Genomic DNA, 10,367 nt, shown 5'->3' on the forward strand with positions numbered 1-10,367 from the left:
CTTTCTCTCATCTGTAATTCATCATTTCCATCCCAGGAGAGGTGTTCTAAATTCATGACCAGCCGTCCCCAATACACACACATACTTAGTGAGGAACAGAGCGACCTCGAAGGGGGAATGGTAGACTCTAGAGATATGCACTGCGCCGGCTGTGGCTGAACCACGCCTACCAGCTGCTCACCAGGCCCCAGGGCTGCATCACCAGGAAGTAGGGAATACCACCACCTCCCTCAACAATTCCACTCTACTCTGCCCAGCATGGTGGAAAGTCCTAAATATTATAGGACCAATTTTCACTCAGTCCAACAAAGAGCCATAATAGAAGTGCTTCTGTTTGAGAGTTTCTGCTCTGGATTATAAACCTTTGAGGCCAAAGACACTGTCTTTTCACATGATCTCTCCTCAGCCTGGCACACGGAGAGTAGGAATTTGGGAAGTATTTTTTTTCTCTCTCAAATATGTCTGGTTACCTTGTGTAAGCCCTGGGAGACTTATTGCCTCCCTTATGTACTCTGAACCTTTCCAGAACACCATCCTCTCTCCTCCAGGCAGGCCGGAGTCCCTTTGCTCTTTTCCGCACCTGCTTAGGTACCCACAAAGACTTCCTTTTACAGTGGATTATCTTCTTGCTTTCTCATCCTGCCAAGTTGCTCATTTGATTTGGGCCTGTCAATGTTCTGGTAAGAGATGAAGATAGAGGACTTTATCTTCTGTCTTCTGAACTTGTTCCCTGCAAGTCAAGCCAAGGAAGGGATTTAGCAATCCCTGAGCACACTCCCATCTCTGCAGAAACATTCTGTGCTCTTCTGCTTCTAGCTTCCAGGATCTTTGTGATGCTATGGCCATTGGCCAAACTTCAAAAAAGTGTAAAGAAAAAAATAATTGCATAATCTACAAATTCCTTGGGGTATCTGTAGGATATGCATAATAAACGGATGTTTACCAAGTGCCTACCAGGTACAAGACTGTTACAATTCTTTATGTAGGGTAGAATTATTAAAAAAAAAAAAAATACCTGAAATCTTTAAAGTTCTTGGCTGCCAAGCATTTGATGGAAGAGGCTATAGGGTTAAAATTGAATTGGCACCATTGACAAGTTGCCCTCAAGCGAGACTTGCTTTCCAGAGTGGTTTCATTCAGATAGAAGGTTTGGCAGTTGAGGGGGCACTGCTGAGCTCTAGCTCAGCATCAGGCGCTGTGCTGATGCTGTTGCAAGGTCTCTGGGCTACAGGAGCCCTGTGGCTATATACTTGCCCCAAATACCCATTTCTCAGAACACAGAGATGTGGAACGTTGATAGCCACGAGCTGCTGGGAGCTTTACAGCAGGACTTGCAAAAGTATTTCCCTTCCTCTCTCGTTCTCTTGTTAGCATCCACACCCTTTCCCCCACCACAAGGTAGAACCTCTGTAGCCCAAGGGAATTAGTGAACAGCTATGCAGAAGGAGCTCTACACACTTTTATAAACAAATGAGTTCAGGGGCAGGGCAAGACATTTCTTCTTCCAACAGACCCTCAAGTGATATGAGAGCACAGAGAAGGCTCTCCCCAAGGCATCTCCCATCCTCCCTCATGGTCAGAAAAATCATCCACAGTCATTTCTCATGGAAGTCTAGCTGCAGCAGATTTATTATGAGGGAAGATGTGAGGGGATTTGTTTGTTCAATTCTCCATTGAAAAATGGGACTCTTCTGGTACTAATCTCCTCAAAAGGGATTTCTGGAAATATAGCAGAGTCTTCAAGTGATATTTAAACTAATATGCCTTTGCTTCAGTCAGAGCAGCAGACAGAGCTGAAAGCTATGGCTCCAGTGCAGAATCTGTTTCTGGAAGCCCCTCACCAAATAACTACAGAAAGTACCAGACGTGCCTGGATAACCTCACTGGCACCCGTAAGAGAAAAAGGATCCTAGAATGAACTCAGACACAATCTCTATATCCACACTGTTGTGGAATGTTCCCAGCCAGTGAGAGAACCAAGTCCCCCAGGACCCTACAACTTGAGTGCTATTGGCACGGAATATGAACATGAGCTCTTTATCATGTTTAAAAAATAAAAAAATAAAAAAGCAAAAAAAAAAAATTTTAAGCTACAAGACCTCAGAAGACTCAAAGTTTTAGTAAGCTCAGGATAGGAAAGTGTGACTTGATATCAAGCTGCAGAATAAACAACAAAGCCAAACAATCCATTAGATAGAAATTAGAAAGTGAGGAAAATCCCAGAAGTGCAAAAAGAGAGCTAGAATTAAATATGTCACAAAATCTTTGGGAGAAAAAAGTATATTTTTTCCAGAAAAACTTTTGTATATTACCCTCAAATAAAAGCTCTTATTTATAACTTGCTTTCTAAATATACCAAACTGTTACTTTATGACCAAACAAATCGTTAATCATAATCCAGCTAAGCTAGACCAGGGTTTGGCAAACTGCTCCTGGAGAGGGCTATGTAGTAAATATTTTAGGTTTTATGGGCATACTATCTGTAATCAATTCTACTATGGCACAGTAGCAGTCATAGACATTTGTAAACAAAGGGCATGGCTGTCTTCCAAAAAACTTGATTTACAAAAACAGATAACAGGCTGGTTTGGGCCCATGGGCTACTGTTGGTGGACCCTTGAGTTAGAAAAATAAAATAATTCAGACCTTTACAAATATATAAAGTACACAAGTAAATTTTTACAATATTCAGATCTGTCAAAATATCCTCACCTTCTCCCCTTTTTTATGTGAGTATTGTTGGTACAATGTCACATCAGTTTCAGGCATACAACAGTGATTCAACAAGTTTATATATTATGCTATGCTCACCACAAGTATAGCTACTATCTGTCACCATACAATGATATTATAGTCTCACTGACTATATTCATTATGCTGTGCCTTTTAATCCCCGTGAATTATTCATTCCATAACTGAAAGCCTCTATCTCCTATTCTCCTTCACCCATTTGGCCCATCCTCCTACCCACCTCCCTCTGGCAACCATTAGTTTGTTCTCTGTATTTATACATCTGATTCTGCTCTTGGTGTTTATTTCATTTGTTTAGATCCAAATATGACTAGAATCATAGGGGTATTTGTCTTTCTCAGTCTGACTTACTCAGGTCGATCCAGATCCAGTTGTCACTAAATGGCACAATCTCATCCTTTTTTTTTTTTTTTCTTAAGGGAAAATGCAAACATAGTCCCCCACTACCACAAATTATGCAGTCAGTTGTCCTACATTTGGGGAAATCTCAGGGGTCAGCATATCTGGAAAACAACGGCTAAGCCTCACCCTGGGAAACTACCTTTGTGATCTTGGTATCTCCCCTGCCAGGTACATATTCATCCTTTTTTTTGTTTGTTTGTTTTTAATGGCAACATTCCATTGTACATGTATACTACATTTTTTTTAAATTTTTCAGTGTTCCAGAATTCATTCTTTATGTACCAGTGCTCCACGCAATAGGTACCCTCCATAATACCCACCACCAGGCTTACCAAACCTCCTATCCTCCTCCCCTCCAAAACCCTCAGTTTGTTTCTCAGAGTCCACAGTCTCCCATGGTTCATCTCCCACTCCAGTTTCCCCCAACTCACTTCTCCTCTCCATCTCCCCATGTCCTCCATTGTTATTCCTTATGCTCCACCAATAAGTGAAACCATATGATAATTGACTCTCTCTGCTTGACTTATTTCACTCAGCATAATCTCTTCCAGTCCCGTCCATGTTGCCACAAAAGTTGGGTATTCGTCCTTTCTGATGGAGGCATAATACTCCATAGTATATATGGACCATATCTTCTTTATCCATTCGTCCATTAAAAGGCATCCTGATTCTTTCCACAGTTTGGCAACTGTGGCCATTGCTGCTATGAACATTGGGGAACAGATGGCCCTTCTTTTCACTATATCTGTATCTTTGAGGCATATACCCAATAGTGCAATTGCAGGGTCATAGGGAAGCTCTATTTTTAATTTAAGGAATCTCCACACTGTTTTCCAAAGTGGTTGCACCAACTTGTATTCCCACCAACAGTGTAAGAGGGTTCCCATTTCTCCACATCCTCTCTAACACATGTTGTTCACTGCCTTGCTAATTTTGGCCATTCTAACTGGTGTAAGATGATATCTCAATGTCATTTTGATTTGAATCCCCCTGATGGGTAGTGATGATGAACGTTTTTTCACATATCTTCATTGGAGAAGTGTCTGTGCATGTCTTCTGCCCATTTGGGGGGATGGTTATCTGTTTTGTGTGTGTTGAGTTTGAGGAGTTCTTTATAGATATTGGATATCAACCCTTTGTACTGTCATTTGCAAATATCTTCTCCCATTCCGTGTATACCACATCTTCTTTATCCAATCATCTATCCATGGTCACTGACGTTGCTTCCCCATCTTGGCAATTGTAAGTAATACTGCAATAGACATAAGGGTATGTATATCTTTTTTCAATTAGTGTTTTTGTTTTCTTTGGGTAAATACCAGCTAGTGGAATTATTAGATCATATGGTATGCCTATTTTGAATTTTTTGAGGAACTTCCATTCTGTTTTCCACAGTAGCAGTAATAATTTATATTCCCACCAATAGTATACCATAATCTCCTTTTCTCCACATCCTTACCAACACTTGTTATTTCTTATCTATTTGATTTAAGCATTCTAACAGGTATAAAATGATACCATATTGTGATTTTGATTGGATTTTTCTGGTGATTAGTGGTGTTGAGCATGTTTTCACATGTCTGTTGGCTATCTATGTGACCTCTTTGGAAGAATGTCTATTCATGTCCTTTTTTAATTGGATTATTTTCAGATTTTTGGTGTTGTTTAAATTCTCCATATATTTTATGTATTAACCCCTTATCAGATAGATCATTTGCAAATATCTTCTTCCATTGAGTAGGTTGCCTTTTTGGTTTGTTGATGATTTCCTTTGCCGTGCAAAAGTTTTGTATTTTGTTTTAGTCTGAATAGTTTATCTTTGCATTTCATCCCCTTGCCTGAGGATACATGTCTAGAAAAATGCTGCTAAAACCAATCAGAATAATTACTGCCTGTGTTCTCTTCTGAGAGTTTTATGTTGTCAGGACTCCTATTTAGATCTTTAATCCATTTTGAGTTTATATTGTGTATGGTGTTAGAAAGTGGTCCGGTTTCATTTTTTTAGAGGTAGCTGTTCAATTTTCCCAGAACTCTTTATTGACAAGACTGTCTTCTCTACTTTGTATATTCTTTCCTCCTTTGTAATTTATTAATATCCCATATAATTGTAAGTTTATTTCTAGGCTCTCTATTCTGTTTCATTGATCTATGTGTCTATTTTTTTGCCAGTACCATACTGTTCTGATTGCTACAGCTTTATAGTATATTTTGAGCTCTGGAATTCTGATATCTCCAGCTTTGTTGTTCTTTCTCAAGACTGCTTTAGCTATTTGTTTTGTTTTGTTTTTTTTAAACTCTGCAGATGGTCACATGGAGCTTTATTGTAGTGGAATGACAATGAGTTCTCCACTGCTTGGGAATACAGTGATTTTCCTGTTTAGCCTATACTACTTTTTCTATAAAATACTGATAACAATAACTATTAACCAAGGGTTTTGAGTGTATTGATGAGATAATGTATATATAAGGCTTGATATATTACCTGACATATGGTTAATAGTACTATTAATATTTTTATTATTATTTATTATATAACTAGTCAGTCACATTTAAACACATTAGTCAGCTAGGGCTGCTGTAATCAAAAAAAAAAAAAACAGAGTTGGAGTGGCTTAAACAACAAAAGTTTCTTTTCTTACAGTTCAGTTCTCAAGGCTAGAAATCCAAGATTAAGGTTCTGGCAGATTTGGTTTCTGATAAGAGCTCTCTTCCTAGCTAGCAGACTGGCACCTCCTCACTGTGTCCTTGCATAGCCTTTTCTTTATGGGTTCACACTCTTGGTGTCTCTTCTTCTTCCTCATATATATGTATGTATATACATATATATATATAATGTATATTTATATTGTATATATGTACATATATATGTATATCTATATGTATACATATATATTTATATACATATTCCATATATATTTTACACATATAAATATAAAATATATATATTTTTTAACATATAATGTATTATTTGCTTTAGGGGTATAGGTCTGTGAATCATCAGATACACATTTCACAGCACTCGCCACAGCACATATCCTCCCTAATGACCATCACCTAACCACTTCATCCCTCCCACTCCCTCCCCTCCAGCAACCCTCAGTTTGTTTCCTGAGATTTATAGTCTCTTATGGTTTGTCTCCCTCCTGAACCCATCTTGTTTCATTCTTCCTGTCCCGACTCCCCATGACTACCTGCCCTGCCTCTTAAATTCCTCATCTCAGAGAAATCATATGATAATTGTCTTTCTCTGATTGACATATTTTGCTGATACAATAGAATATTATGCAGCCATAAAAAAATCTTGCCATTTGCAATGACATGGTTGGAACTGGAGGGCATTTGGGGTCTTTTATGGTTCCATACAAATTTTAGGATTATTTTTTCCTAGTGTGAAAACAGTTGTTGGTATTTTGATTGGCATTGCATTAAATCTGTAGATTGCATTGGGTAGTGTGCACATTTTATCAATACTTGTCCTTGCAATTAATGAAAATGGAGTATCTTTCCATTTGTGTCATCTTCAATTTCTCTCATCAGTGTTTTATAGTTTTCTGAGCAGAGGTCTTTCCCCTCTATGGCTGTGTTATTCCTAGGTATTTTATTACTTTTGGTGCAACTGTAAATGGTGTTGTTTTCTTAATTTTTCTTTCTGCTACTTCATTAATAACATACAGAAGTGCTACTGATTTCCATATATTAATTTTGTATCCCACAACTTTATGAATTCCTTTATTACTTCTAGTACTTTTTTTGGTGGAGCTTTAGTATCTTCTATGTATAATATCATGTCATCTATAAATAGTGGCAGTTCAACTTCTTTCCATTATGAATGCTTCCGATTTCTTTTTCTCATCTGACTGCTGTGGCTAGGACTTCCTGTATTCAATAAAAGTAATGAGAGTGGACCTCTTTGTCTTGTTCTTGATCTCAGAGGAAAAGCTCTCAGTTTTCACCAGTAGGTATAATGTTAGCTGTGTGCTTTCCATATAAGGCCTTTATTATATTGAGATATATTTCCTCCAAACCTACTTTGTTGAGATTTTATCATGAATGAATGCTGAACTTTATCAAATGCTTTTCTGCATCTATCGAGATGATAATATAATTTTTATCCTTTGTTTTATTGATGTGGTATATCACATTGTTTTGTAAATATTGAACCACCATTGCATTTTTAAAATTAATCTCACTTGATTATTCTGAATGATTCTTTCAATGTATTATTGAATGCAGTTTGCTAATATTTTGTTGAGGATTTTTGCATCTATGTTTATCAGGGATGTTGGCTTGCAATTTTGTTTTGGGATATTTTTTGGTGGGTTTTTTTTTTTTTTTGAAATGTCTTTTGTTTTGGTTTGCTTTTTTTGTTTTTGTTTTTGTTTTTGCAGTACCTTTGTCTGCTATCAGAGTAATGCTGGCCTTGTAGAATATATTTGGGAGATTTCCTTACTCTTCTGTTTTTTGAGATACTTTGAGGAGAATAAATATTAACTCTTCTTTAAATGCTAATGAATCCACCTGGTCCTGGACTTATTTTTTGGCAGTTTTTTGATAACTGATTTCATTTCATTACTAGTAATCAGTCTATTCAAGTTTCTATTTCTTCCTCATTTAGTTTGGGAGATGGTATGTTTCTAGGAATGTATTGGTTTCTTCTAGATTGGCTAATTTGTTGGCATAAAAATTTTTCCTGGTATTCTCTACAATCCTTCATATTTTCGTGGTGTCAGTTATTCTCCTCCGTCATTTCTGATTTTATTTATTTGGCTCCTTTCTCTTTTTTTCTTGCTGACTCTGGCTAAGGGTTTATCAATTTTGTTTATCTTTTCAAAGAACCAGCTCTTGGTTTCATTGATCTTCCTATTACTTTATTAGTCTACAAATCATTTATTTCTGCTCCAATCTTTATTATTTTCTTCCTTCTACTTGCCTTGGTTTGTTTTTTGGTTTTTTTGTTGTTATTGTTTTGGGTTTTGTTTTTTTGTTTTGTTTTTTTTTTAGTTCCTTTGGGTGTAAGCTTGTTTATTTGAGCTTTTATTTGTTTCTTGAAGTAGGCCAGTGTTACTATATATTTCCCTCTTAGAACTGCTTTCACTGCATCCCAAAGATTTAGGGCCATTGTGTTTCATTTTCATTTGTCATCATGTACTTTTTTTTTAATTTATTCTTTATTGCTTCATCAGAACATTGGTAGTTTGTATCTTGTTTCACCTCCATGTGTTTGTGGGTTTTTTCCAGTTTTTTTCTTGTGATTAATTTCTAATTTCATACCATTGTAGTTGGAAAAGATGCATGGCATGATTTCAGTCTTATTACATTTCTAGAGGCTTGGGTACCTGGATGGCTCAGTCAGCTAAGCTTCTACCTTCAACTCAGGTCATGATCTCAGGGTCCTGGGAAACATATTCTTTAAAAAAGAAAAAAAAAACTTCCATTTTTACTACCTCCTCCACATTTTATGTATATGCTGTCATAGTTTATCTTTTTATTCATTATTTTCTTAAATCTAATTATGACTATTTTCCACTTATAGTAGTCCATTTAACATTTCTTATAAGGCTGGTTTAGTAGCCATTGTATCCTTTAACTTTTGTTCATCTGGGAAACTATCTCTCCTTCTAATCTGAATGATAACCTTGTTTAGTGTTCTTGGGGTAGGTTTTTCCTTTAGCACTTTGAGTATATCATGCCACTTTATTCTGGCTTTCAAAATTTCTGATGAAAAATCAGCTGATGACCTTGTAAGTTTTGCCTTGTTAAGTAACTTTTTGCTTCTCTGTTGCTGCTTTTAATATTCTCTTTATCTTTAATCCTTGACACTACATGTCATAGTGTGGACCTCTTTAGGTTCATCTTGTTTGAAACTCTTCTTTTTGGGAGGCACCTGTGTGGCTTAATGGGTTGGGCCTCTGCCTTCAGCTCAGGTCATGATCCCAGAGTGCTGGGATGGAGCCCTGCATAGGGCTCTCAGATCAACAGGGAGCCTGCTCCCCCCCCCCATCTGCCTCTCTGCCTACTTGTGATGTCTCTGTCAAATAAATAAATTCTTCAAAAACAAAAAAAAAGAAACTCTGCTTTTTGGAATCAGACATCTGTTTCTTTCACTGATTTAGGAAATTCTCAGCTATTATTTCTTCATACATAAGTTTTATACACACACACACACACAAATTAATATTTACCCCTTTCTCTCTTCTTATGGGACCTCTACTGTGTCAATATTTGATGATGTCTGAGAGATTTCTCTATCTTCATTTAAAAATTCTTTTCCGTTTTTGTTCCTCAGCTGCGTGCTTTCCATTACCTGGGTACATTCTTCTATATCCTCTAATCTACTGCTGGTTCCCTCTATTACATTTTCATTTCAGTTATTGTATTCTTCAACTCTGATTGGTTCTTTTTAGTATTTTCTATCTCTTTATTGAAGATCTCACTGATTTCTTCCATTCTTATTTCCAGCCAACTATCTTTAAATTCTCATCAGATATATTGCTTATTTTCATTTCATTTAGTTAAATTTTCTGAATTTTTTTTCTCATTCTTTCTTTTGGAGCATGTATCTGTCACATTTTGTCTTTTTTTTTTCTGTTTATTAGGCAAAACACTAATTCTCCTAAATTTAGAGAAATTCTCTTGTGTTTGGCCATCCCCTATATAGACTGTATGTGCTTTGTGACTTTTCCTGGCTGTTGTGGACTGCAGGTCTTTGGGCTTTCCAGATAATGGGCACCATGTCAGGAAAACTAAAAACTGAAATCAATGCAAACTAGGGTGCCCTAGAGTTCTATGTGCTGAGTGCACCTTAGCAGAACAGGTGAAGCTGCAATAGGCACAAGTTGGGGTGTTCCAACTCCCTCCACAGGTGCTCCGTGGAGGAGGTGCTTTGGCAGGGTAGCTGAGGCGAGGCAGTGTGTGGGCTGGAAAGTCCCTGAGCTCTCTGTTCAGAGGGTTCCCTAGCAGTATAGTTGAACCTAAAGTGGGTGCTACCCGGGGGACCCAGTGCTCTACATACAGAGGGTGCTTTGGTAGGATAGCTGAAGTGGATATAAACTGGGGTATTTCAGGACTCTCCACACAGAAAGTGCCCTTAAAGAATGACTGGAGCCAACGTGGGCATAAGCCAGGATGTCCTATGGCACTTTGTGCAAGGGATACCTGGGAAGGACAACAAACACTAAAATGGGCATAGTCTGGTATGAATTGTGGGCTCTCCA

At 37.5% G+C, this 10,367-nt stretch overlaps 1 non-coding gene across 1 annotated transcript; it reads right to left on the reverse strand.

Moving 5' to 3' along the window:
- Positions 1–3,166: 3,166 nt before the first annotated feature.
- Positions 3,167–3,329, reverse strand: LOC123391135. The gene has a single exon (XR_006605746.1). It is a non-coding gene; the product is annotated as a U1 spliceosomal RNA (small nuclear RNA).
- Positions 3,330–10,367: the final 7,038 nt, after the last annotated feature.

The sequence above is a fragment of the Mustela putorius genome, unplaced genomic scaffold, assembly GCF_011764305.1.
Source record: "Mustela putorius furo isolate JIRA1106 unplaced genomic scaffold, ASM1176430v1.1 tig00000179_pilon_pilon_pilon, whole genome shotgun sequence".
Classification (NCBI taxonomy): domain Eukaryota; kingdom Metazoa; phylum Chordata; class Mammalia; order Carnivora; family Mustelidae; genus Mustela; species Mustela putorius.